Raw genomic sequence first — 24227 nt, forward strand, 5'->3', positions numbered from 1 at the left:
GATGCCAGATCCATCGGTTACCCCACGTAATTAATTTGGGTCGTTGGATCAGTGGGCCTACCAAGTTAACTTGTTAACTTTGAGGGGTAGCGCCTGCCTATCACCTACGCAGGTTACCCCCTCGAAATGTTGTCGGGGGCTAGTTGGGCATAGATGGACCATTATCAACCCATAACCTGCTCAAATTTTAACCAAAAGGGCATGTATGCTAAAAAAATTCACTTTATCCTGCCGCGCTTACCTGGTGGGTGGTCCATGAGCGCAGGTTTGAACCTTCGAACTTTTGCCATGGCGCTAGGGCCTGATAATTCCCCCCATTATTGATTTAGATTATTTTTTTTAACTAGGAATCTTGAATTCGATACCTCAGTCCTCTCTACATATGAAATAATGGGAAAAAACATTGGCTCCAACTGGGGACAATGTATTGTATACAATGCATTGAGAACTTGTAGATTAGTGCCTTACTTGTAGGTATATAATCATTTTATTGAAACCTATATAAAACAAAAAGTAGTAATGAAAACCACAAAATAGTGTTGGTATTTACAATGGCTCATCGGTATTTACAGTGGATGAGAGTGGAATTATTAGTGCTGGAAGTAAAACTTGAGAAACATCCCATTCATTGGAAACTCAAGCACTTTACCATCTAAATTTTCCAGCAAGAAGGTATTAATCCCTTTTGCTTCAACAATCTTGAAAGGTCCAAACCATAGAGGGTCAAAATTGCCATGTTTTCCTTTGTCTTCCCTTCTAACATCCCATCTAAGCACTAAATCTCCTAGCTGCAGATACCTGTCTTTTGCCTTTCTATCAAACATGGACTTCATTTTTTTCTAGTAACTGATCAAACTCTGATTCACCTATTCTCTGCTCTCTTGAAGTTCTACCAACTGATTTATCCTTCTGGTCAGAGCATTTGGCTCCTCCTCAACATCTTGTAAGATTTTAGCTACTGGCATAGCTAACTGCATGGGGAATATTGCAACCTTCCCATAAACCAACTCAAAAGGGGACTTCCCAGTGGACCTCTTGGTGGTAACCTTGTTGGCCTATAGGAAACATTTCAGCTGTGAATCCTAGTCCTTTTGATTTACTGATATTGTTTTCTTTAGAATCATTACCCAGGTTTTATTTGAAGATTCATCCAATCCATTTCCTTGTAGATAATAGGTGGTATAATGACTTACTATGATGTTATATTTTTAGCAAAAATCAATAAACTTGGCTGACTTGAACACTTGATCATTGTTAGTGACAATCTTCTTGGGGCAGCCAAACCTAGCAAGGATGTTTCCTCTCTAAATTTAATGACTACAACATCCATTGCATTTCTAGATGGGGCCGCTTCTACCCACTTAGTGAAGTAATCAGTAGCTGTGAGTATCCACTTGAGTTGACTGCTGGAAGGTGGGTGTATTTTCCCAATGAAGTCCAATCCCCACTGCCTGAAAGGCTCTTCAACAAAAACATGGATTAAAGGAAAAGGTGTTAAATTATGCTTTTCTGTAAACTTTTGGCACTTCTCATAGGCCTGAACGTAGGTATGTACCTTGCCAAACAACTTAGGTCAATACGAGTATGCCTTAAGGATTTTGTGTGCTATAGCTCTCAAACTGTAGTGTCCTCCATAGACACAATTATGGAATCCATCAATCACTTTGTGGATTTCTTCTTCAACCAAGCATAGGAGTAAAATCCCCATTGGGTCCTTCCAATATAATTGGCCATTTGAGATAACAAATTTCTAGGCTTACACCCTTAGAGCCCTGTACTTAAGTTTTTCAAAGTTCACTGGGCACCTTAGATAAAATTAGATAATGGAAAATATGTTTATACCATTGGGACATAAATTATTTCATCTGATTTTTCTGCGTTGAGGTTTCAATCCCTTGCTGTTGCGCCATATTTTCACTTTCTCCATCTTCTCTAGCTAGTAAGTTTATGCCCAATGCTTGGCAATTTGCTTCAGATAGAATTTTAGCTAGCCCCTGCCCCTTGATCAACTTGGTAGGTTTGATATCCATATCATACTCCTATATTTTAGCAATCCATTTGCCTCTTTTTCCCTCACTATCACCTTGCACCAGGATATCTTTCATAGTGGTTGTAGGAATGTAGGTAGTTATATTTTATTACAAGACATAGATTCTGAAATTCTTCAAGGCTTTGACCAAGGCATAGGCCTGTTTCTCCAAAATATTGTATTTTAGCTCAACATCTGTTAGCACCTTACTGAAAAATTCAATTGGTTGCTCATGCCCTTCATCTTTCTTATATAATAAGACAACAACCACTGTGTGAGGGGAAGCAAAATAAAAAATGAAAAATGGTTTTAAATAATTTGGGCTAACTAATAAAGGAGATTCTACGAAAGCCTTTTTGATTCTAGAAAATGATTCCCAAGCTTCTAAGGTCCACTTCACTTCCTTATCCTTCTTCAACATATCTATAATTTCTTTAACTATCTCAGCGTAATTTGGAATGAACCTCCTTAAAAAGTTGATTTTGCTCAAGAAAACTTGGATTTGTTTCTTATTTCTTGGTAATAGGACGTTTTTGATGGTTTCCACCCATTTGTGGTCAATATTCACCCCCTGCTTTGCCACAATGTGCCCTAGCAGTTTCCCTCACTTAGAGCGAACTGAGATTTATTTGGATTTAAAGACAACCCATACTTTATACAAATCTCAAAAAGTGAGCCTTAGATGTTCAATGTACTCTTCATATGTTTTTGAAAAAATAATGATGTCATCCAGGTAAATTACCACAAATTTGTATTTTTATCCCACAAAAGCTATATCCATGGATCTCTAAAAAGTGGCTACTGCATTTATACGGCCGAAGGGCTTTCTGACATACATACATGTTCCCCAGGGTGTGATGAAAGTAGTTTTCTTCTGATCTTTAGGGTGGATATCCACTTGATTATATCTAGAAAAACCATCCATCATAGACATCCAAGATGAACCTACAACCTTATGCAGAATGTAGCCCATTTTAGGCAATGGGTAATTATCTTTTAATGAATCCTTGTTCAAATTTTTGAAGTAAACACATAACCTTATTTCCCCATTCTTCTCTTTGACATGGACTAAGTTTTCTGCCTAGTCTGAATATCTCAAAGGTATAATGATTTTGGCCTAGAGAAATTTTTTTACCTCTTTTTCAACTCATGGGAGTAATAGAGGATTAATTTGCTCGAGATTTTGTTTATATGGTTTCACCTCGCCTTTTAAAGGTATATTATGTTGAATGATAGTAGTATCAAATGTTTTTAGGTCATCATAAGACCAAGAAAATGCATCCATATAACGTTTAAAAAGGTCCAGATAATTCTTCTTGTACCCATCAGGAACTCCTTTCACAAATTTTATCACCCTAGGGTCTTGGTCTGTGTCTAGTCAATTTAATGTCTTAAATTGCTCTACATAAATGATCAATCCGGGTATTGTAAACTGATGAAGTGTGGTGCACCATATGTGCTTAGTTAACCTTTCTCTTACTTCGTTGTTTTATAGTTTATGTTGTTTTTGGGGTTTTGTTCTTGTTAGTTTCCTAAAGTGTCTAATGCAAATGGAAATCCTATTCTAAGGTCTTAAGAGTACTTTTAAAGGACAAGTATGGATAAAGATTTCAAGACAAGGCCTTATGTCCCTAATGGTAACTTCCAAAACTTAGCACTTCAAAAGAACTTAAAACATTTTATTGATGGAATTAGTATTTAAACAAAAGTGTAAATATACAGCTAATTCAGTCAAAATAAAATGCAATAACCAAACAATGAGCTAGTGACTATGAGACCCAGTATCCTTGCTGCTTCAGCAAAAGGACAAGATGATTCTATCATGTCTTTAGTCATTAAAAGGCTATGTGCATCACTAATCTACAATCAAAATAGAATTCAACAACCAAACAATGAGCTAGTGACTATGAGACCCAATATCCTTGCTGCTTCAGCAAAAGGACAAAATGATTCTATCATGTCATTAGTCATTAAAAGGCTATGTGCATCACTAATCTACAATCAAACTTGAAAGCAATTTATGTACAGCTAATATACAGAAGCATAACAAAATTAAATGCAGAATTAAATGACAACTATACAAGGCTTTAGTGTGCAGGGGCCCTCTGCCACTTGCATGAATTAAAATTGCATGAATGAAAAATCTAATCTATCAAACTTGAAAGCAATTAAATAACATAATGAAATCAAAACAATATTTACAAAATGAAATCTACTCTACCTTACATTCTAATATGCTCCATGACATCTACTTCACATCTCCTTCCATGTTGAGAACATCAAAGCTTTATTCAAATTCTTCAAAAAGTACAAAGTACAACAAAGTTCTCCAAAGCTTTCAAAAGCCATCAAGGAAGAACTACAAACTTAAGAATTAGGGACTAAAAGACTAACAAATAAAGGAGAGAGATCTCCTATTTATACAAAAAGATGAGAGCCATCTCATTAATGATAGTCCATGAATCTCTCCCTCTACCTCTAGAGTCCTAATCAAAATAGGAATTGATAAGACACGTCTTTTTAGAGTTACAATACAATTAGGAGATGTGACACATATCCTCATGATCCCATGATTCTTTCCAACCAAATTCGAATTTGGCCTTAGAGTGCCACATAAGGGTCTTCTAGAAGTCTCCTTTCAACCTACACATGTCAACAACCTCAACCCATTTGTTAGGTATAAGCATATGCACATTATTTTCTAATGTTTAACCACAAATTCACTTAAAAGGCTTAGAAATAATAAAGATTGGAAAAACATAAAGGTGGCCCAATGATAATGAAAGTGGGATGAATGTGGTGACATAGTAGTGAAATGGAGGTGATATAATGGACATAATAGTGAAAGTGTAATGGAAATGAATGACATTTTCAAGACTCAACATACCCCCCAACTGAAGCTATTGCATGTCCTCATGTAATATATATTACATTAACTCTTTTGATCCTTGAGCTTTGGCTTAACTTTGCATGATATCATTTGATAACTTCATATTTCTGCAAAGTGTTTCATTTGAATTGCAACATGGTTGGTTCTTGTGTTACAACCATTTTTTTTTTTTGTTGCCTTCTATTTTAATCTTTGAACTTTGCATAATGATATTTTGATTATTGTTGCAAAGTATATCTTTATTGGATTTCATGATGGTTGGTTCTTGTGTGACAACCATGATTTTGTTTGTATCCAATTTATCCTTTAAGCACTTTTCCAAAAGCCATTGTATGCTCATAATAGCAATGTAATAATTAATATATGTTGGAAGTATGTGAGCTCCTAAATATGATATGGACATGGCAATATATGAATATGAATGTATTCCCCCCCGCCCCCCCCCCCCTGATGGTATTGGCAATTTTATGAGGAAGAGAAATGTTTTTCCAACAATTATCATTCTAGCTTTTTATGGAATTCTATGGTCAAAAGTTAGAAAATGACGTACCTTCACTTACCCTTTGGAATGGATGAGTTGTATGTGTGGTGGCTGAAAAATTCTGATCATATTCTTCTTCAAGTGGCTGAATAAGGGGAGTCATGGATAAAGAGATAAGATGACTTTTTATTGCTTCTACTAAAACTTGATGAATCTGCTCCAAAATGCTGAAAATAATAGCCTTCATGTCTTCAAAACTCATTGGCACAATTCCTACTATGTGAAAAGATGTTCTGATGTCGAACATAGTAGGAAATTGTTGGCTTAGTGGCCATTAATGGATGCCACTAGTCAACACAAGAACTCTCACCATTGATGACAATGAGAGTCAAGATGCCCAAACACATCTTGCTAGGTACGAATGAATTTGCTGATGTTGAGTCACCTAGAAGATCTAACAAACAAGGGACATTAATGTATTCCCATTGTTTGTCAGCATGAGAACTTGCCATTAAGGCATGCAAGCCTCAAGGTGTTTTTACAAAGAACTTAGACTCAAAGGACTATGGACTCAATAATTTGCATTGAAGCAAGGCTTATTTGCAGAATGAAAATGACAGGAAATGGAAGATGAAAATGGAAGATGGCAATGGAGAGTAGAAATGACAATGGGCAATAAGCATATGAATGAGCCTCTTGCTTTTATTTGTGGGTTATGAATGGACAAAAAGAGATGGAAAGTGTATGTGAATGTAAATAGAAAATATGGAGTGGAATGAGGTGAATAGTTTATTATGAAGTATGGATGTGATGGATGGATGTGATGGATGGATGTGATGGATACAATAGTATCTGAAAGTTTTTCAAGTGTTTGGATCTGATTTTTCATCATCATATTTCCTCTTTGTTGTTGATCATCCTCTTATGAAACAAATTGGTCTCTTAGAGAGACACCATTCTCTTGTAGTCATTTGTCCTTCCTCCTGGAACCTGCAAAAAAACCAATACTTCTTCTGCAATGGAATGTAAGATTATCAAAGGAGAGAGATGGACAATCTCTCTAGTTATGATATTTACACACAAAACTAAGAATTTGTATTAATGAAACAAGTTCTCAAAGGAAAAATCAAAAGAATTTATACCTGATTTGGAATTAGTGCCTCAAGTTGATGTTGCTTCTTTTCAGCAATTTATTTCATTATTTGCCATTTCAAATTCAAATGATGGATTTCTCATTGTGTAGATCTTGTTGAGATCTTTCCAATGGTACTTAAATCATCAAAATCTGATTTTGTATGAAAAAGTTAGGCTGATTTGAACAATGAGGTTTTTCTGGTTGCGGAATTGGAGAACAGCTGCGGAATTGGACTTTAGCTGCGGAATGTGCACAGTTCTGTAGCTAAAAATCTTGGATACAAATTTAGCCATTCATTTTTCATCATCAATCCAAAATTAATCAGTACCTTCAGAAAAGTGAGCAAATAAATTATTCATTTCATTGATTCAAAATTATTATTTTTTCTTGACATGCAGTGACTCAGTGTGGCGACTCAGTGTGACGACTTAGTGATAACACACAATTTGACTTTCCTTTGACCGGGGTCTTTTTATCAAATTTGATCGAATGAATAGGACACCATCCATGTACCAACATTCCCCTAGCTACCCATGTGGCTTGTTTTGCTTAATGACACCTGCAACCTAGAGTTTAACAAAACAGCTGCGGAAAGTTGGGCTAGCTGCGGAAAGTGGTTAAAACAGTCGATCATCAATTTTGAAAAAAAAAAATCATTGTCTGTATGTAGGAACACTGTGAATGGAGCAAAACAGTTTTATTGATGAATTTATAGTTGATGAACAGCCTATAACCATGATCATAACTATTTGGCCCTTTCATAGACTTAAGCCTTTCCGGTTCTGCCCTTAACAACCAACCCATCCTTTACTCTGTTTAAAATTTGTCTGCCTGTGAGGGTTTAACAGAGGTAAGACAGCTGGGTTACGGGGTTTACGAAAAAGACAACAGTGACTGAAAATGTAAACTGGACAATAGGTAGCGGGGGTGAACAAGATTCAGAGACTGTCAGCGAAAAACAGAAGACAGGCAGTCGTGGTGGATTCACGAAATGGGAAGGAGACTAATATGGACAAAGTGGAGATGCAACTGTGCTTCAATAGAACAGTGGAGATATGGAATGAACCCAACAGAACTTTAAACTAAACTGCTGCGAAGGAGGTGTAGACACGTTTATAAAATGGTTGCAGAAATTATGCGGTGGAGAGGAGCCGTAATGAAACCGGTCACTTATCATGACTACAGGTGGAGTGTAAAAGTGCAGTCAAATATGAATTAAACCCGAGGATTAATCACGAGGCTGTTATTCATCAAGATTGAATGCTAGAAAGGTTCACACCACGTCTATCAATCGGCTGTGAAGAGCCATATCCAACCAGTTCATGTAATGGAGAGCCGTCTTGGATTGAAACTGTTGTTTAACGGGTTTTAATGAATTGCAACGGGTGGCATATGGGCAGAGGACGTGGTAGCAAAGGGTGGAAGACGTGGTAGAGGTGGAGTAGGTGCCAGAATATAACCAAATTGGAATTCTCCTTCTTCAGGCACGCGGAATACATCAAACTGTCAGTTAATTAACTCAAATTCCGTTTTTCTTCACGCTGCGGCAAAAAAGAGGCTCCAAAGAACCGAAGATTTCTCCCAGACCGCCACAAATTCCTTCAAACGGTTTCTGGGTTATCTAATTGACCCACCTGGAAAAAAACCCCATGTTTTATTTTTTCTAAATTCATTTCTGTTTGGTCAAATCGAACGTTTTAAATTTGACATTTTTCAGGTTTTGCGTTTTTCTGAGTTAACATTTTTTACTGTTCTGAATTATTACAACTTGTTGCATTCGGCCTTCTGGTGGTTTTATTTGCTGAACCTCTTGGAACCTTACATGCCATGCAGCAGCCTCTGAACAAACCCTTACTACCCTTTACTTACTTCAATCTGCATTAAGCACGAATAAGTCTGTATTCAGTTCGTAGTCAGTGAGCAGGCCCCATTCAGTTCGCCATAGCAAGTGAGCTTTTTCTAGATATGCATTCGGACCATGACCCTTTCAGTTTGCTTTACCCCATTATTGAAGCGGGAGTGAACAGTCCACAAATTAATCATGTTGACAATCCAAAAAAAATGAATGCATAGAACAGTACACACATCTCGTTGCGTATTGATAAATGGCATGGCATGGGCAGGAAGGACAAACAGGATTGATTGGCTTAATTGATAGGATTATAGGGATAGTGGAAACAGAAACAATAGTCTCCCATCTAACAAGCTACCCCTCCCTCGAAGAGTTTGAGGTTTTTTTTTTTTTCCTCAGATGGATTACTTTGGATGTTGATGTACCTCGCCTACAGATTTGATTATGGATTAGAAAGGGCACTTTGAGGTGCACACTGAAGAGAGACATGGCATGGAACTTAGCTTTAGAGGAAGTGACACACTTGGAGCGTTATCTCCAAAAATGCATGATTCCGTCCTCAAACAAGGAGCTCAATCCACCTTAACAATAATAAATTTCAGCCTCTAAAGAGAAATGCCGAGACCCCTTGTCTTTGTTTTTCTATTAGCCCTTACTCAATTTCTCCCTATTGATGTCTGTAGATGCTCCATGTACATGTCTCCATAGCATATGCTTAGTCATACCTTCATTTTCATTTTATTGCACTAACATCTTGACTGTAAATTTGAAAAACGGAGTGGTGGCTGCAGAAACTGATTACAGCTACGGAAACTTGGCACAGCAACCACTTAGCTAAATAGAGATAGTTAGGCAATCTTAATGGAAATGATCATGGGGGGGAAAATATTTTATTGATGAAATGGATGGCATAGAGTGAAAATGGAAATGAAATGAAGTTTATTTTTTTTTTCTTTTTCTTTTTGAATCAATTGAAGTGATGAAGTTTATTTTGTCTCCTATTTTTTCTTAACAACTCTTTTTCTGATCCTCTAGATCACACAAAGTGCAGGAGGAGAGCATACTCAAGAATTATTAATTTTTTTTTTTTTAGATGTAAGAAATAAGGTCTCCTAATTACACTTCCCCGGCAACGGCGCCAAAATGTCTAGTCAATTTAATGTCTTAAATTGCTCTACATAAATTATCAATCCGGGTATCGTAAACTGATGAAGTGTGGTGCACCATATGTGCTTAGTTAACCTTTCTCTTACTTCATTGTTTTATAGTTTATGTTGTTTTTGGGGTTTTGTTCTTGTTAGTTTCCTAAAGTGTCTAATGCAAATGGAAATCCTATTCTAAGGTCTTAAGAGTACTTTTAAAGGACAAGTATGGATAAAGATTTCAAGACAAGGCCTTATGTCCCTAATGGTAACTTCCAAAACTTAGCACTTCAAAAGAACTTAAAACATGTTATTGATGGAATTAGTATTTAAACAAAAGTGTAAATATACAGCTAATTCAGTCAAAATAAAATGCAATAACCAAACAATGAGCTAGTGACTATGAGACCCAGTATCCTTGCTGCTTCAGCAAAAGGACAAGATGATTCTATCATGTCTTTAGTCATTAAAAGGCTATGTGCATCACTAATCTACAATCAAAATAGAATGCAACAACCAAACAATGAGCTAGTGACTATGAGACCCAGTATCCTTGCTGCTTCAGCAAAAGGACAAGATGATTCTATCATGTCATTAGTCATTAAAAGGCTATGTGCATCACTAATCTACAATCAAACTTGAAAGCAATTTATGTACAGCTAATATACAGAAGCATAACAAAATTAAATGCAGAATTAAATGACAACTATACAAGGCTTTAGTGTGCAGGGGCCCTCTGCCACTTGCATGAATTAAAATTGCATGAATGAAAAATCTAATCTATCAAACTTGAAAGCAATTAAATAACATAATGAAATCAAAGCAATATTTACAAAATGAAATCTACTCTACCTTACATTCTAATATGCTCCATGACATCTACTTCACATCTCCTTCCATGTTGAGAACATCAAAGCTTTATTCAAATTCTTCAAAAGTACAAAGTACAACAAATTCCTCCAAAGCTTTCAAAAGCCATCAAGGAAGAACTACAAACTTAAGAACTAGAGACTAAAAGACTAACAAATGAAGGAGAGAGATCTCCTATTTATACAAAAAGATGAGAGCCATCTCATTAATGATAGTCCATGAATCTCTCCCTCTACCTCTAGAGTCCTAATCAAAATAGGAACTGATAAGACACATGTCTTTTTAGAGTTACAATACAATTAGGAGATGTGACACATATCCTCATGACCCCATGATTCTTTCCAACCAAATTCGAATTTGGCCTTAGAGTGCCACATAAGGGTCTTCTAGAAGTCTCCTTTCAACCTACACATGTCAACAACCTCAACCCATTTGTTAGGTATAAGCATATGCACATTATTTTCTAATGTTTAACCACAAATTCACTTAAAAGGCTTAGAAATAATAAAGATTGGAAAAACATAAAGGTGGCCCAATGATAATGAAAGTGGGATGAATGTGGTGACATAGTAGTGAAATGGAGGTGATATAATGGACATAATAGTGAAAGTGTAATGGAAATGAATGACATTTTCAAGACTCAACAGTCTGTACCAATGTTGCAATCTTCCACATGTTCTTCCAACTCTTACTCAATATGTTTGGAAACCACATCATTTGGGTTAAAAAACCTTTTTAATGGGACTAATCCCATGGGGACGGTGTTACCCTTTAATTGTAAAATCTTGTTTCCAACAATAGTTTCTCCCCAATTGACTTGTTTTTCATGTATTACTTCCTCATCCTCCTGGTCAATCACCGAGTTCAAACTCTCCAATAAACTCCATGAAGTGTTTAATTTGTTCCTCATCTTAAAACACCTGCCAATGTTTGACATTGTCTAGCACTGAAGGTCTGCACCTGACCTCAACTTCATATCTGAGTAATGGCTTTTGAGGATGCTTGAAGTTACTAGCAACTACGGTTAAGGAGTCAGCCATCTGATTTCTATCTCTGGGAAGAAATTGGATATTAAATGCTAAGAAGAAATTATCAATCATCCTCATTTTAGTAAGCCTTCAATCTTGGATGTTTGACTTGGCATTGATATCTGATTTTCTTCACAACCAACTCTAAGTCTCCAACTGTCAAGAACCCAATGTTGAGATTCATGGCAACTTGTAGTCCTAACAACAAAGCTTCATATTTGACAACATTTTTAGTGGCTTCAAACTCTAGCTTGCATGAAAGAGGAATCAAGCTGCCTTTTGGAGATACTAACAATGCACTTGCCCCATTTCCTTCCTTGGAGTAAGTGCCATCAAAGTATAGCTTCCATACTTTATCATATTCTACTGATTTTTTGTTTAGTTGGACAAAGCACTCCACCTGTGTTTAATCCAGGATTAGATCATTTTCCTCTAAAAGAAAATAGGAGAAATATTTCTCTTTACTAAACATAAGAGCATTGTTTGAAAAATCAACCCTTGTAATTGTCTTTACAAATCTCAATTCTCTATACAATCATCTTTCTTCTCCATTGAACACAGGGATGGTAGCATATGTTAAATCTAGTTTGATAGATCCTCCAAGCTTAGACCTCCATGACCTGGAAAAGTGCATACGAAACCTTGCAGGGATATCAACAACCACAATGTCCATTACTACACTTTTCATAGGAATTCAAGCCAAATTGACTACCGAATATTTAATAATCCCCAAACATTTTACTCTCTTTGAATCAAAAGATTACAGATCCTTATGGTTTTGTTATTTGCAGTCCCAATTGCTCCATCACAGATAATGGCATTAGATTGTGAGAAGCTCCCGAGTCAAGCATACAATTATGTAAAATAAGTTCATGAATCACCAAGGTAACATAGAAAGGGGCAATGGAAGAGTCTTGCTCCTCAACATGAGGTCCAAATACAACTAGGGCCTTTCTTCTTGGAGGTTCAGGCTATCTTCAATAGGATTTGTGGTAGGTGGACATATGAAATGAGATACTTGAGCTTTGTAACTTGGTTGTTCCAACAATTTAGTTAAGGGAACATGGATTTTGACCTTCTACAACTCTTTTTGTAGATTAAAGGAAAAGGGGCTCCTATCAGTTGTGGAAAACTCAGAAGGCCCTTTCTCTGTATCACAGACGAGTTTGGATGGTAAGGGCGACTACTCTTTTTTAGAAACTTCATGCTTGTGAAGAATGGAATTTGAGGACACTTTATTCTTCGGTGAGACTTGGGCCAGAGGATTCTTTCCTTTCTCTGCTGATTTGGGGGAATTTGAGGGAGGGGGCTCATCATTTTGGTCTTGCATTCTCGACATTTTCCTAGAGGATATGAGGTCATACTTTCTGTGTAGTTTATCTTCATGAAGTCAGCAAACTGTCTCCAATAATTGTCTATCTCACCATCATCCAATGGGGCATCCAACTCATCCTCTTCTTCCTCATGTGCTTCAATTTCATATTCCTCTTTAGAGTGAGAGGAGAACTGGTTTTCTTAAAATTCCATGGTTTCTTCAACATGTTCCTCTGGATCATCTTCCAAATACAAAGGAGGTTGAATGTGATCTTGTTGATCTTTTCTTTCCCTTTGCAAGAGCTGCAAAGGTGGTTTCCTATACCGAGGATTAAAATTTCTATTAGGAGTTGGTTGACTCTGTCGAGGAGGGTTTTTGTTTTCTAATTCGAGTTTTACAAACTTGTTAGATAAATTTATTATCAGTTTATTCATCTACTCAAGCCTCTATTCTCGATTTTCATTTTGAAGGCTTGAGGAGCTGGCTTCCTCCTTTCCTCTTCTCCTGTCACCATACACACTTTTCCCCTTCCATTTCCTGGTGGATATGAAATTTTCTTCAATTTATAAATCATATATTTGAATATGATCTAAGGTACACGACTTTCTTTCTCTAAGAGTGAATCCAAATTCAGGTTCAAAAGCCCCAACAAACACCACTTTAGCAGCAGCCTGTGGAGGTTTGATTTCAGCTGGAAGACTGTTGTATAATTTTTTAGACCTTTTTATGGATTCTGAAACATCTCCATTATGTTTTTTCATCATTGTATTGAATTCAGTGAGGATGCACACATGGTCCATTTTCTCTCCCCATTTTTGTATAAAAGAATTCTCCATCTCCTCCCATGTAGTGATTCAGGCATTTGGGAGGGCTTTGAACCATTTCCTTGCTTCCCCATCCAAATATTGTACAAAAAGTCTTAGTACCACATCCAAGTGTTCTACATTCAGATTTTTTTGCAAATGCACAAAATATTTCTATATGTCTTTGTGTTGAGATATCATCTTCTCCAGTGAAATTTGGCTGGAGCTTAAGATAGTCATGTGGCATACCATTTAGAGGTTGTCGCAAGTCCAGTGGGGTACATTTATTTAGGATAAAACCAGGGACAACATTTTTTTGCAAAGGAGGTGGTAAGAGGTTTATCACAGGGCCTTGCTGAGGAGTTGTCTGAATTGCAGCAGACTAGGGCTGAGTTGGAAGGCTATTTACACTCTGTGTTGGACTGTTTATGAGAATGTCTTTAACCTCCTCAGGTTTTGGGAAGGTATGAAAGGTGAAAGGAAGAGATTTGATAGAAGCTTATTCAATTTTGACTCTAGAAGAGAATGGGCCAAAAAATGCACGACGTTCCTTAGGATATTCTAATACTTTGGAGGAATACTTAGGGTAATTCATCACAACTTTTTGAGAGCTACATGATGAAAATTCTGGAAAAGAGGTCACAAGAATTGGAGTGACAAGAGTTCTTTCTTTCAGACTCTCCTAGATATTATCTTTTCAGGGTCAAACATAAGAGGAGTTCTTTACTGTGAAGTGTCAGAGCAAGTGTGTGGCCTTTTGAAAGCCAAGATGCTTAAAAATAAAAATCAAACAATGGAGTTGCCAAGGTGAGAGATATACAACCGACACCCCCTCTTTCTCACCTTACTAGAGGGTGTACGAATGTCGTACCCAGGGAAAATTTTCTGATTCATCCCCGACAAGAATGCAAGAAGATGTTGTTGCTCCTAGAGACAACCTGTGGGTTGAAAGGAGACTATTGCCTAGGACATCTTGATGATTATTTCAAAGATCAATTGATATTTTGGATTAGACTCAATATTTATCATATTTGAGATGAAATTGATTCACAACCTTCCTTAAGAGGAGAAATACAAGATTGAATGTCGAATATAACTCATAGAAGCATTAATATCTGGCTTTAGCGACCAACATCATATACACATGCAATTTTATAGATCATTTGAATAAAGAGGAAAGAAAACCAACGCACATGGTTTAAACTTTAAGAATCCAGTTTATTGAAGTTTAGCGTGAAATGTATGAGAAGGAGGTTTAAATGGAGTGCTAAGATACATGGAGCACATTTTAAGGATAACAATTCATATCAGTTATAGGCATTTTTAATAAGCATTAGACCTAGATGAATCCATAATTCCATGAAAAACATATCCAAAATTTGCTATTACATGTAATCTGAGAAGAAGAGTGAAAAACATATGGAAAAAACACAAGAAGAAATACGTACTTCACATGTATATGAGCTAGAATCGCCAAATTTTTTTCTTCCCCAAAGCATACATTTCATTAACAACTTGCAGAGCTTATCTCTTGGAAACCAAAATTCGGAACCCTTGGTTCTGTATCATAAACTATTTTTATAGGGCCTTAGAGGGAAAGCCCATTACAAAATATTATTTCTTGATTTGGCAGTGAATCATTATAACAAAATATCAATGTGCTCAGTGGCACAAATGTACTAACCGAATTCTGACTAACTGACAGTTTATTTCGAATAAAATATTTACATAAAATAGAAAATCAAAGTGTCACGATCGACATGATCAACAACATCCTTAGTCATGATAAATAGGTTCTGGATGCATCGTCGCTGGGTTGATGATCTGTAGTGCAGAAGGATTGACAAACTGCTCACACATTTTCCATAGTGTTGGAGCTGGTACAGGAGAATGAAAGAGTCACTAGTATGTGATCTTGAGATTCGTTACCCCTATATAGTCCAACCTAGGGCAAAACAAGGTCTTTACCAACCCTAACAACTGGAATTTATTTCTGAGATAGTTAACCATTATTTTACCTTTAAGTGTGGCAATATTCTCATGAAAGGAAGCTTCCTTGATCTTGGCCTCCACTAACATCTTGTTGTATTGTGTCCATGGGATTAGCATTTCCATAAGATCCCAACAACTAGGAAACCTTTCCTTGACTCTTTCATCAAACTCAGCATGGAAGGCATCGACATATTTTTGTACCACACCTAGGCATTCCTCAGCTTTGACTCTGGCCTCCTCCTTATGGACAACTTTAGAGATCCCCATGATAGTAGCCACTCTATCCACTACAACAATTGACCTCAACTCACTGAGTGGCCGTTGATTCACAAACTAAATGAACTTCTTGGCAATCCGGGAGTTCTTTCCCCCATCTTCTTTGTCAGCAAGGATGAAAAAATAATAATCCTTGATCACAATCTTTTGTTCATCCATCAGAGTTATGTACTCCTAGTTGATTTTCATTTCTGCTATGATTTCATCCCAGACAAGTTGCTTGGCCTGCAAGAAAGACATGTTTCCTTTCAACTTTCCTTTTAGCTCAACAATCTCTTGGTTTATTGCCTGTAGGTTCTTACCAATTAGGTCTACATTGGTCCTAGCTATCTCAAGTTGTTTTTCTTTCTGTGCTAGGTTTCTCTGGCCAATGTTCAAATCCTTCTACACTTTGTAAAGCTCCCCTTTCGAAAGCTAGCATTTGGTGAGGGTCTTGGTGAGGTGCTCTGTGGGATTTTTGGGATTTTTAGGCACAAGCACTACACACATGTGGGTTTCTATCCTCTGCTGAAGTTTCGTTGGCTGTTGCTTGAGGGCTACTATCTCATTGTTTATTTATATCTGTTCTTTGGCTAGGATTTATTTCTCTTCTTCCACCTGTGAAAATTCCTTAGATTGCACATGTTTACTACCTGACATCTTCATTTTGTTTCTTAGCTCCTATATTTATGCTTGTAAACTTTAGAGGAGGGGTTCAAATGCATCTTTGTCTTCTGGATTTAGCCCTAACTTCACTATCAACTCTTTGAAGCTCTCATTCTTCATGCTTAGAGATCTGGGGTTAGCTCTCTCCTGTTTGAACCTTGTTGCAACCTTCTTTAGTAGCTTCTCAACTTTGCTGATGGTCATTGCATTTCTATTGATCTCACTGTACAACATTTCCCCCACTTTCCTTTGGAAGTTAATCTTATCTGACATAGGGACACTCGTCAGGGCTAATGAAACGTCTAGGGCCTTGAATTGAGAGCCCAAAGGAAGTGACCATGCTAGTGATTGTTGCAGGGTGAACTTCATTTCATTTATCTCAAAGTCCATGGTAGCCAGAAGTCCGGTCTGATATGGGACTGAGTGAGATGCCATTTTCTACTGCATCTCCTCCCTTACCTTCTGGTTTCTTTCTTCAATGGCCTTTCCAATAGGCCAACTTGGCTCAGTAACAATTGCACTTCCTTTGGAAATTAAAATAGTTTCCTTTGGAAATTAAAATAGCTACCTTCGAAGAAGATGAGGCAACAATTTGTAATGGGTCTTCCAAGGTCACCTGGAAGCCTGGTTGATCTTGTCTTATCTCTACCAACCTAGTCTTGATTTCTTCTTCCTATATCTCTTTGGTTTTTTCCTTTTTACTGGGGTATGCATCTTCCATCTTGACATCTTCAATTTGGTCAATGGTTCAGTTTGTGCCTTTTCCTTCGATTCTCGAGTCTCTATCTCCATCTCTATATTAATAAACCATGAATCAAAGTTATATTTACATTAGATCTTAGGCCTATCCTCATGTTCATAAGCCGAAGCCTTTATGCTCCCTCTTCTCTTGGCAATGACACCATGAGGATCATAATGCTAGACCTCCGGTGGGTAGGAGAGTTGAACGTCGGATCCATTGGTTACCCCTCGAAATTAATTTGGGTCGCTAGATCGACGAGCCTGCCAAGTTGACATGTCAACTATGGGGGGTAGTGCCTGCCTATCACCCACATAGTTTACCCCCCCAAAATGCTATCGAGGGCTGGTCGGGCATAGATGGATGGTGATCTGCCCATAACCTGGGCAAATTTTAACCAAAATGGCACGTAAGCTCCAATTTTTCACTTTAGCCTATTTCACTTACATGGTGGGTGGTTCATGAGCGTGAGTTTGAACCTTAGAACTTCTACCATGGCGCTATGGCTTGATACTTCCCCCCATTACTGATTTAGTTGATTTTTTAACTAAGAATATTGAATTTTATCTCTCATTCCTCTCTACATAAGCAATAAAGAGAAACACCAATAAATATTGTATCAAGCTATGTTTATAAAGCTCCATAAACAATATGTTTATTTGCTGGTTGAATCAAATGTGCATATGTCTATATCATTGTAAATATTACATCAAGCTAAGTTTATAAAGCTCCATAAGCAGTATGTTGTCATGTTTTTCAGCAGTATGTTTTGTTGGGCATAAGTGTCATATAACATTGAGGATGGTGTTCCCCCAAAGGGGAGGGGTTTGTAAAATCCCCGAGTTATATTGCAATGTAAAAAGGCAAAAATCAACCAAGGTCATGGGATACGTATTCCAAGTTGAATGGGGGGAGACATCACATTGGGGGTCACTTGTGGTTAATTAATGGATATGGAAATTGACATTGGTATTGGAAAAAGGAAAAGGGAAATAAATGATGATTAAATCGAGAAATAAAGGAAAATAGGAGAAAATGAAGATTAAGACAAAAGAATATGTAATTAAGGGAAATTAAAGAGAAAATAAAGGAAAATGAAAGAAAGGAGGAAAGGGAAAGGAAGAGACACCAAACATCAATGATAAAATATATCTGAGAAACAATTGATATCTTTTGATTAGTTTTTAGCGCTCACTTGGCCTCACACAGTAGTGCACACACACTCACAGAGCTCTCCACATAGCTCACTGGAAACTATGTTGCATTTCCCCCAATTGCTCAACTTCAATCTTGGGTTTTGTTTCACTGATACACATTGATCGATGTTGTCTCTTTCAGCCATCACTCTACCATTCACATTGCCCGAGTGTACTCCTACATGGCTTCTCCATCCTGTTGTTGCGCCTAATACTTGAAATCTGTCATTTACACTTCCCAGGTGTACCTCTGCATGGCTTCTCCATACTGTAATCACAATTCCTGATCTTTTCAGCCACATTAAACATTGGGAATGGGCTCCTGAGAGTTTCCATGCTGAGAAATAAATCCTCACTCCACCTGCACACTCCAACGAGGCTCTCCATGCTTATTCATGGCTCACAAAGCTTGACAGGTACTTTGGCATGGCTTCTTTGTTCTTCATTTAATTCCATGAGGCGTGCACGGGAGATCAAAGGTAGCTTATTTCAACTTTAAGACATACCCATCACTCTTCTCTGAAAATTTTGGTCCTCATCGCCCTTGACTTAATGATCTTGACATTCGCCATTTATTTCAGAGACACTTAACCTACTTGCTAAAGGAGCACTCTACTCAACCCTTTTAGTCCACGTGCCTTGAACACATCTAGAAGGTACTTTGCCTCCTATTCTGTTGCTCACAAGTAGTTCTGCTACTTCATATGTGATATTCCCACTTAGCAACATTGCTAAGGGAAATATCAATCTTGCCCAATTTTGTCTTATTTCATGTTTTCACTTAGGAGATGTGGGTTCATAGGTCCCACATGAATTTTGGAATTAAGTGGGGGCCCAAACATTAGGAAGGAAGGGAAATATTGCAGCTCTAGTGGAGCATGGAGGCCACCTCATGGAGAATTACGACCCACATGTGGAAGACGCTCTCATTGGAGCAAAGTTGGTGGGGGAAGCCAAGTTGGGACCACATAGGCATCTTGGAGGCTCTTTGATAAATAGAGCAAGAGGCACACATTTTTGTCATTCAATCATCTATTCAGAAATTGTGTCTTTGACATAGCACACTTGAGTTGAAGCCAAGTCTACAGTGTTTTTTAGTACACGAGTGTCTCCGAGCAAAGATCTCAACCCTTGCTTCGGTGGACTTTGAGTTCCAACCCAAGGAGGGAGTCCTACCTATACCAGTTCATACCAAAAGAAGGGTGTGCGAGTTCATGGAGAGGATTGGCAGCAACAGCACAAGGACTGCGCAGTTCTTGGAGGAGGCACACTTGGAGGTTGGGGAGTGAAGGGATTTAGAAGCTGAAACTTGAGGTGGAGTCCAGGGAAATGTTGTGGGGGATTTTCCAACATTTTGGCGGAGCAACAAATGCAAAATTTGCTACAGGTCACATCTTCTGATTGTGGAGGAGGGCAGGCATTTGGGAGTCAAATTTGGAGCATCAAAACTAGGACAACCCTTTATAGATTTTTCTAGGTTTATTGAGGATAGGCCAAGATTAATTTGGAATAATTTTTTGGGGAGATTTGAGGGGTCAAACAGGGGCCCCAACTTAGCTAACAACTAGGGGAACTAGGGAAAATTGGGTCGAAATTCCATAGTAAACGTTTGGCCAATTTCTTCGTGGGTTTTTGTGGGTTATTGATGGAAAGCCCAAGGTTAATTTCTTGCAATTTTCTGAGCATCCGAGGAGGCCCTAGCAGCAGTTCTTTGCAACCAACAAATTATTTTCTTGGTAGTTTCAACGCAGAGTGATGAGAGAGCAGTAGAATATTTGAGAGGGATTTCTTATTTTTGATTTGAGCTTATCTAGCTTTCCTTAAGCAAGCCCAGGTGCACTCTTTCCAGCACCTCATTGTACCCTCTTATTTATTAATAAAATGGCTCAGATCAGCGCAGTTCATGGAGATGTTTGGTTGTTAAATATGCTGTAAATTTTTGTATGTGTTTTTTCTATGTTTTCCTTGTTTATCATTTTATATTTCCTTTAGGAATATTACAGTGGTATCAGAGCATGATTTTGGCCAGTTGTGGGTCTAAATCACACAAATGCTCAAGTGTTATGGTGGACTATAATTCTAGAGGCTAAAACACTAGTCCCACATTATTCTCTAGATTGAACTTATGCCCAAAAAAGTCTCAGACGGAGAAATTCAAAAATGTTACTAGGAGCATCAAGAGACTGGCGGGGCTTCTCAAAGAGTGGTTTTCAGCAAGGGCAACAAGAACAAATAGTAGTTTTCGACCCGCAAATGAAGGAAATAAGAGGAGAATGATTGTTTAATGAAACGCTAGTAGCAATACTACAGAGACGAATATGGGAGGCAGAGGTAGTGACGAGGTGCGAGAAAACATACCCCTACAGGAGGGAGTTCATCTAGATATGTTCTAGTCAGTTGAGCATGAGGCTAATGGCACACAACATGAGCATGAGGATACACCTAGTGTGACGCAAGAGTCATCCCCATTGGAGTTTCCTTTGGTAGTCCCAGTAGACATATTGGAGGAGGTAGTTGAGCACGCATCCATTGATGAGGTATCCCAGTCTATGACAGAGATTTAGAACGACAGCCACCTACAACTGACTGGTAAACATGTCTTTCATGTTGGGTTGTCTATGGAGGGCCAGTTGGAGGCTCATGTTGAGCCCATGATGGATGAGGATGTGCAGCCATCCTTTGGGCTAGCCATTAATGAGGGGAAGCATCGATACCACATGTTGGGATTCCATCACAGTTCGCTTCAGAGGTGCACTGACAGGATCTACAGCGTTATCAGCCCACCCGAATGCATAAGATTGAAAGAGGCAGATTTGTCTAGACAAACCAGAGGGGATGACCAAGTTAGCAGCACTATTGGGTCAACTTTGCTCCTTAGAGAGAGGGAGACAGAGGTACCTAGTCAGATCTCATGTGTTGGCCTAGATAGGGGGATGAGACGATCGGAGCTGCACAAGGTGCAACATCCGCATGTCGGGGTTGTTCTATGTGCAGGAGTTCGTGCATTCGATCCCGCTCTTGGGGTTGGATGGCGAGAGATTCTACATTTGTACCCGATGGAGTGGATTGGACTCATGGAGATGGTCATGGTATGGAGTAAAGCTCAATGGGAGCTCTTAGACACTGAAGGCACTAGAGGCCCAGGTTGGAATTGGGATCCAGGTGGAGCTCCCTATCCGATATCAAAAGTGCGGGATGACTATGGCATTAATGAGGTAGTCGACTCAATAAATGAGCACATACATTCCCTAGGGGAATTCCAGTCGACATTAGTAGATAGGTGGTTTGTCAGTAGGCTCCATGGATTGTATTGGCATGTTGGTTGTGCATGGGGTCGCAAGATGATTAGCATTCTCTAGCAGGAGTTGGTGGGAGGAGGTGGCATGGGTAGGCCATTGGACCAGCCATTGTATGGAGACCATGTTCTCCCATTGGGGTATTGGGAACAAGAGTTACCGAGGATCGACATAGCAGAGATATCCCCTCTAGCAGGTGTGGAGTTAGGTCACTCAAGATTACCAGGGCAGATGAGGAGGTGTAGATCACTTCATGGTAGGTGTACTAGAAGCGTGGTGGTTGCATGGGAACATATGGGATTCCTTATGGTACATGGAAGCATGGAATTGAGTGTTGGTATCCAAGGGTGCATGGAGTTGTGCCACGAAGTTTGGTGCTATGCAAAGGAGTGTAGGGGTACGTACTTGTGTGCACCCGAGAAAGATGATGCACAACAAGTTGTCAGTGTTGAAAAGTAACAAGATTCGGGCTCCATAATGATAGTTGTAATTGTGATTTTATGTAATTGATGAAAAGAAGAAAATCAAAATTATTATTTTAATGCTTGTCTCATGGGTTTCATGAGCAAGGAATTTTATTTTAATGATGGCTCCCATTGTGAGCCTTTAGGATTTGTCATCTAGTCATAAAAGTCAAAAAAAGTCTATGTCATGTATGAAGGACCCTTCATGGGTATGTTACATTGTGTATGAGTCATTAAATCAATATGTAGACCCTCCAAGACCAAGCACAAACAACTCCATGTCAGTTACAAAATGGAGTAAATAACCTACTCTAAGAGACATGTCAACTAAAACTATTTCATGTCAGCTAATTATAGAGGCAAACCACTATAAATAGGCAACTCAGAAAGTTCAGGTGACAGAATTTCAGAGACACAATTCAGTAAAGATCTCAAGTGCAAGGGTCATCAAGGGATCCTAATTACCAGTGAGAAAGAAGGAAGGAAAAGTGAGGTATCTAGGTGTTGATTTGGGACTGTTTTGTGGGCCAAATAACCTCCACACAAGCGAGATATCATTGTTGTCCATTACAGGAAGAAGGCCAAAATATCAATCACTATAAGGAAAGTACTTTTGGTGAAGAACAAGGGTGAAATAAAGCCAAGTTGACAAACAAGAAATCTCCACCTAAAGCAAAGGGTATCAAGAACTCAAAAGCTGACACTTCACACATGTTAGGATTTTTGAAGGAAGCCAAGAAGTTGCAGATCTGAAACAGAGAAGATGAAGTCGAGGTTCGGAAGGCAGCAGTAAAGGAGGACGAAGTTTGAATTTCATTGAAGTAAGAAGAAGCTTTGTGGCTTGGTCTTGAAATGGCAAATGGGTCAATGGTGTTGGTCTTGGTATTCGTCAATTGGAATCTCTATAAGAAAAAGAAGGGTTTTCCTCTTAAAGAGTGAGAGGTTTTTGGCTTGGCTGATAGCCTATATTTTGTGTCTCTTGTCACTTTATGGTTTATTCATTGGTAGTTGTTTGCTGATGTTAATTTTAGGTATGTTCTATGCTAGAGAAATTTATTTAAATTTTCACAGTTAGCAATCACATCAGCATTAAGGTAAACTACAGATAGAACATAAATATAAATCATAGAAGACAAGCCAATATGTGGAGAGGAGATCACATAAAGAGTGTGTCTCAAATGACTTTAAGTCCTTATTTATACTAAAACGTAGATGATGAATAGACATGACTATTGGGCTTCTGAGCCCACTCAAGTTGTTGGCCGACTTGACAATTTGTTTTATAACATAAATAAATTCATAACTTCATAAATACTTATCGGAATCAGATGATCTTTAGATCAATCCTACATTTGTCGATGAGAGGGATCTAATAAAAATGTTAATGCCATAAATAAGATGATTGACATGGAGTTTGGCCCTGTCAGGCGGAAAGAGTCGATTGTGTGGACATAACCAACCTCCCTAGGAGCCTAAGACTCTCTAGTGAAAAACAAGACAAACAAGAGCAATCCTTCTCTAAACATGCATTTACTATATAAGAAATCAAGTGTTTAGATCCTACCAGTAATCCAACGCTGTTGTAGCATTCCAGCCTCACTGATCCGGATGAGCTCCTCCTTCACTTTGAAACCTGCATCCACTAACAATCAAACGATTAAATAGCACTTGATAATCTCATAGAATAAAACATATTTAACACATAGACCAAGGAGTACATGAAACAACTCATAAATAACAAGTTATTGAGAAGAATGGACTCATTTGCATTAATAGGTAACAAAAGGAACAAATACAACCTGAGCCTTGGTGTTGTGCAAGTCCCTCCCAGGGTCCATCAAGAGTTCTCCTTTACTTTGACAAAGCTCACCCACTTCCAAATAGAACAAGCAAAGATGGCAATCTCTCCTCACAAGCTTCTAAATGGGAGTCCTAATTCCAGCAGCATCTACCCATAGAAATGTATAGCTTCCAACCTCTCCTCCTTCTGGCCCAATGCCTGTATTTATAGTGGTCTAGAGGAAGTTAATCAGGTCCACCATCAATGGGATAATCCCCTCTTTGGATGGGATAG

The sequence above is a fragment of the Pinus tabuliformis genome, chromosome 1_2 (genome assembly GCF_031772625.1).
Source record: "Pinus tabuliformis cultivar Carrire ecotype Pingquan chromosome 1_2, CPIR1, whole genome shotgun sequence".
Lineage (NCBI taxonomy): Eukaryota > Viridiplantae > Streptophyta > Pinopsida > Pinales > Pinaceae > Pinus > Pinus tabuliformis.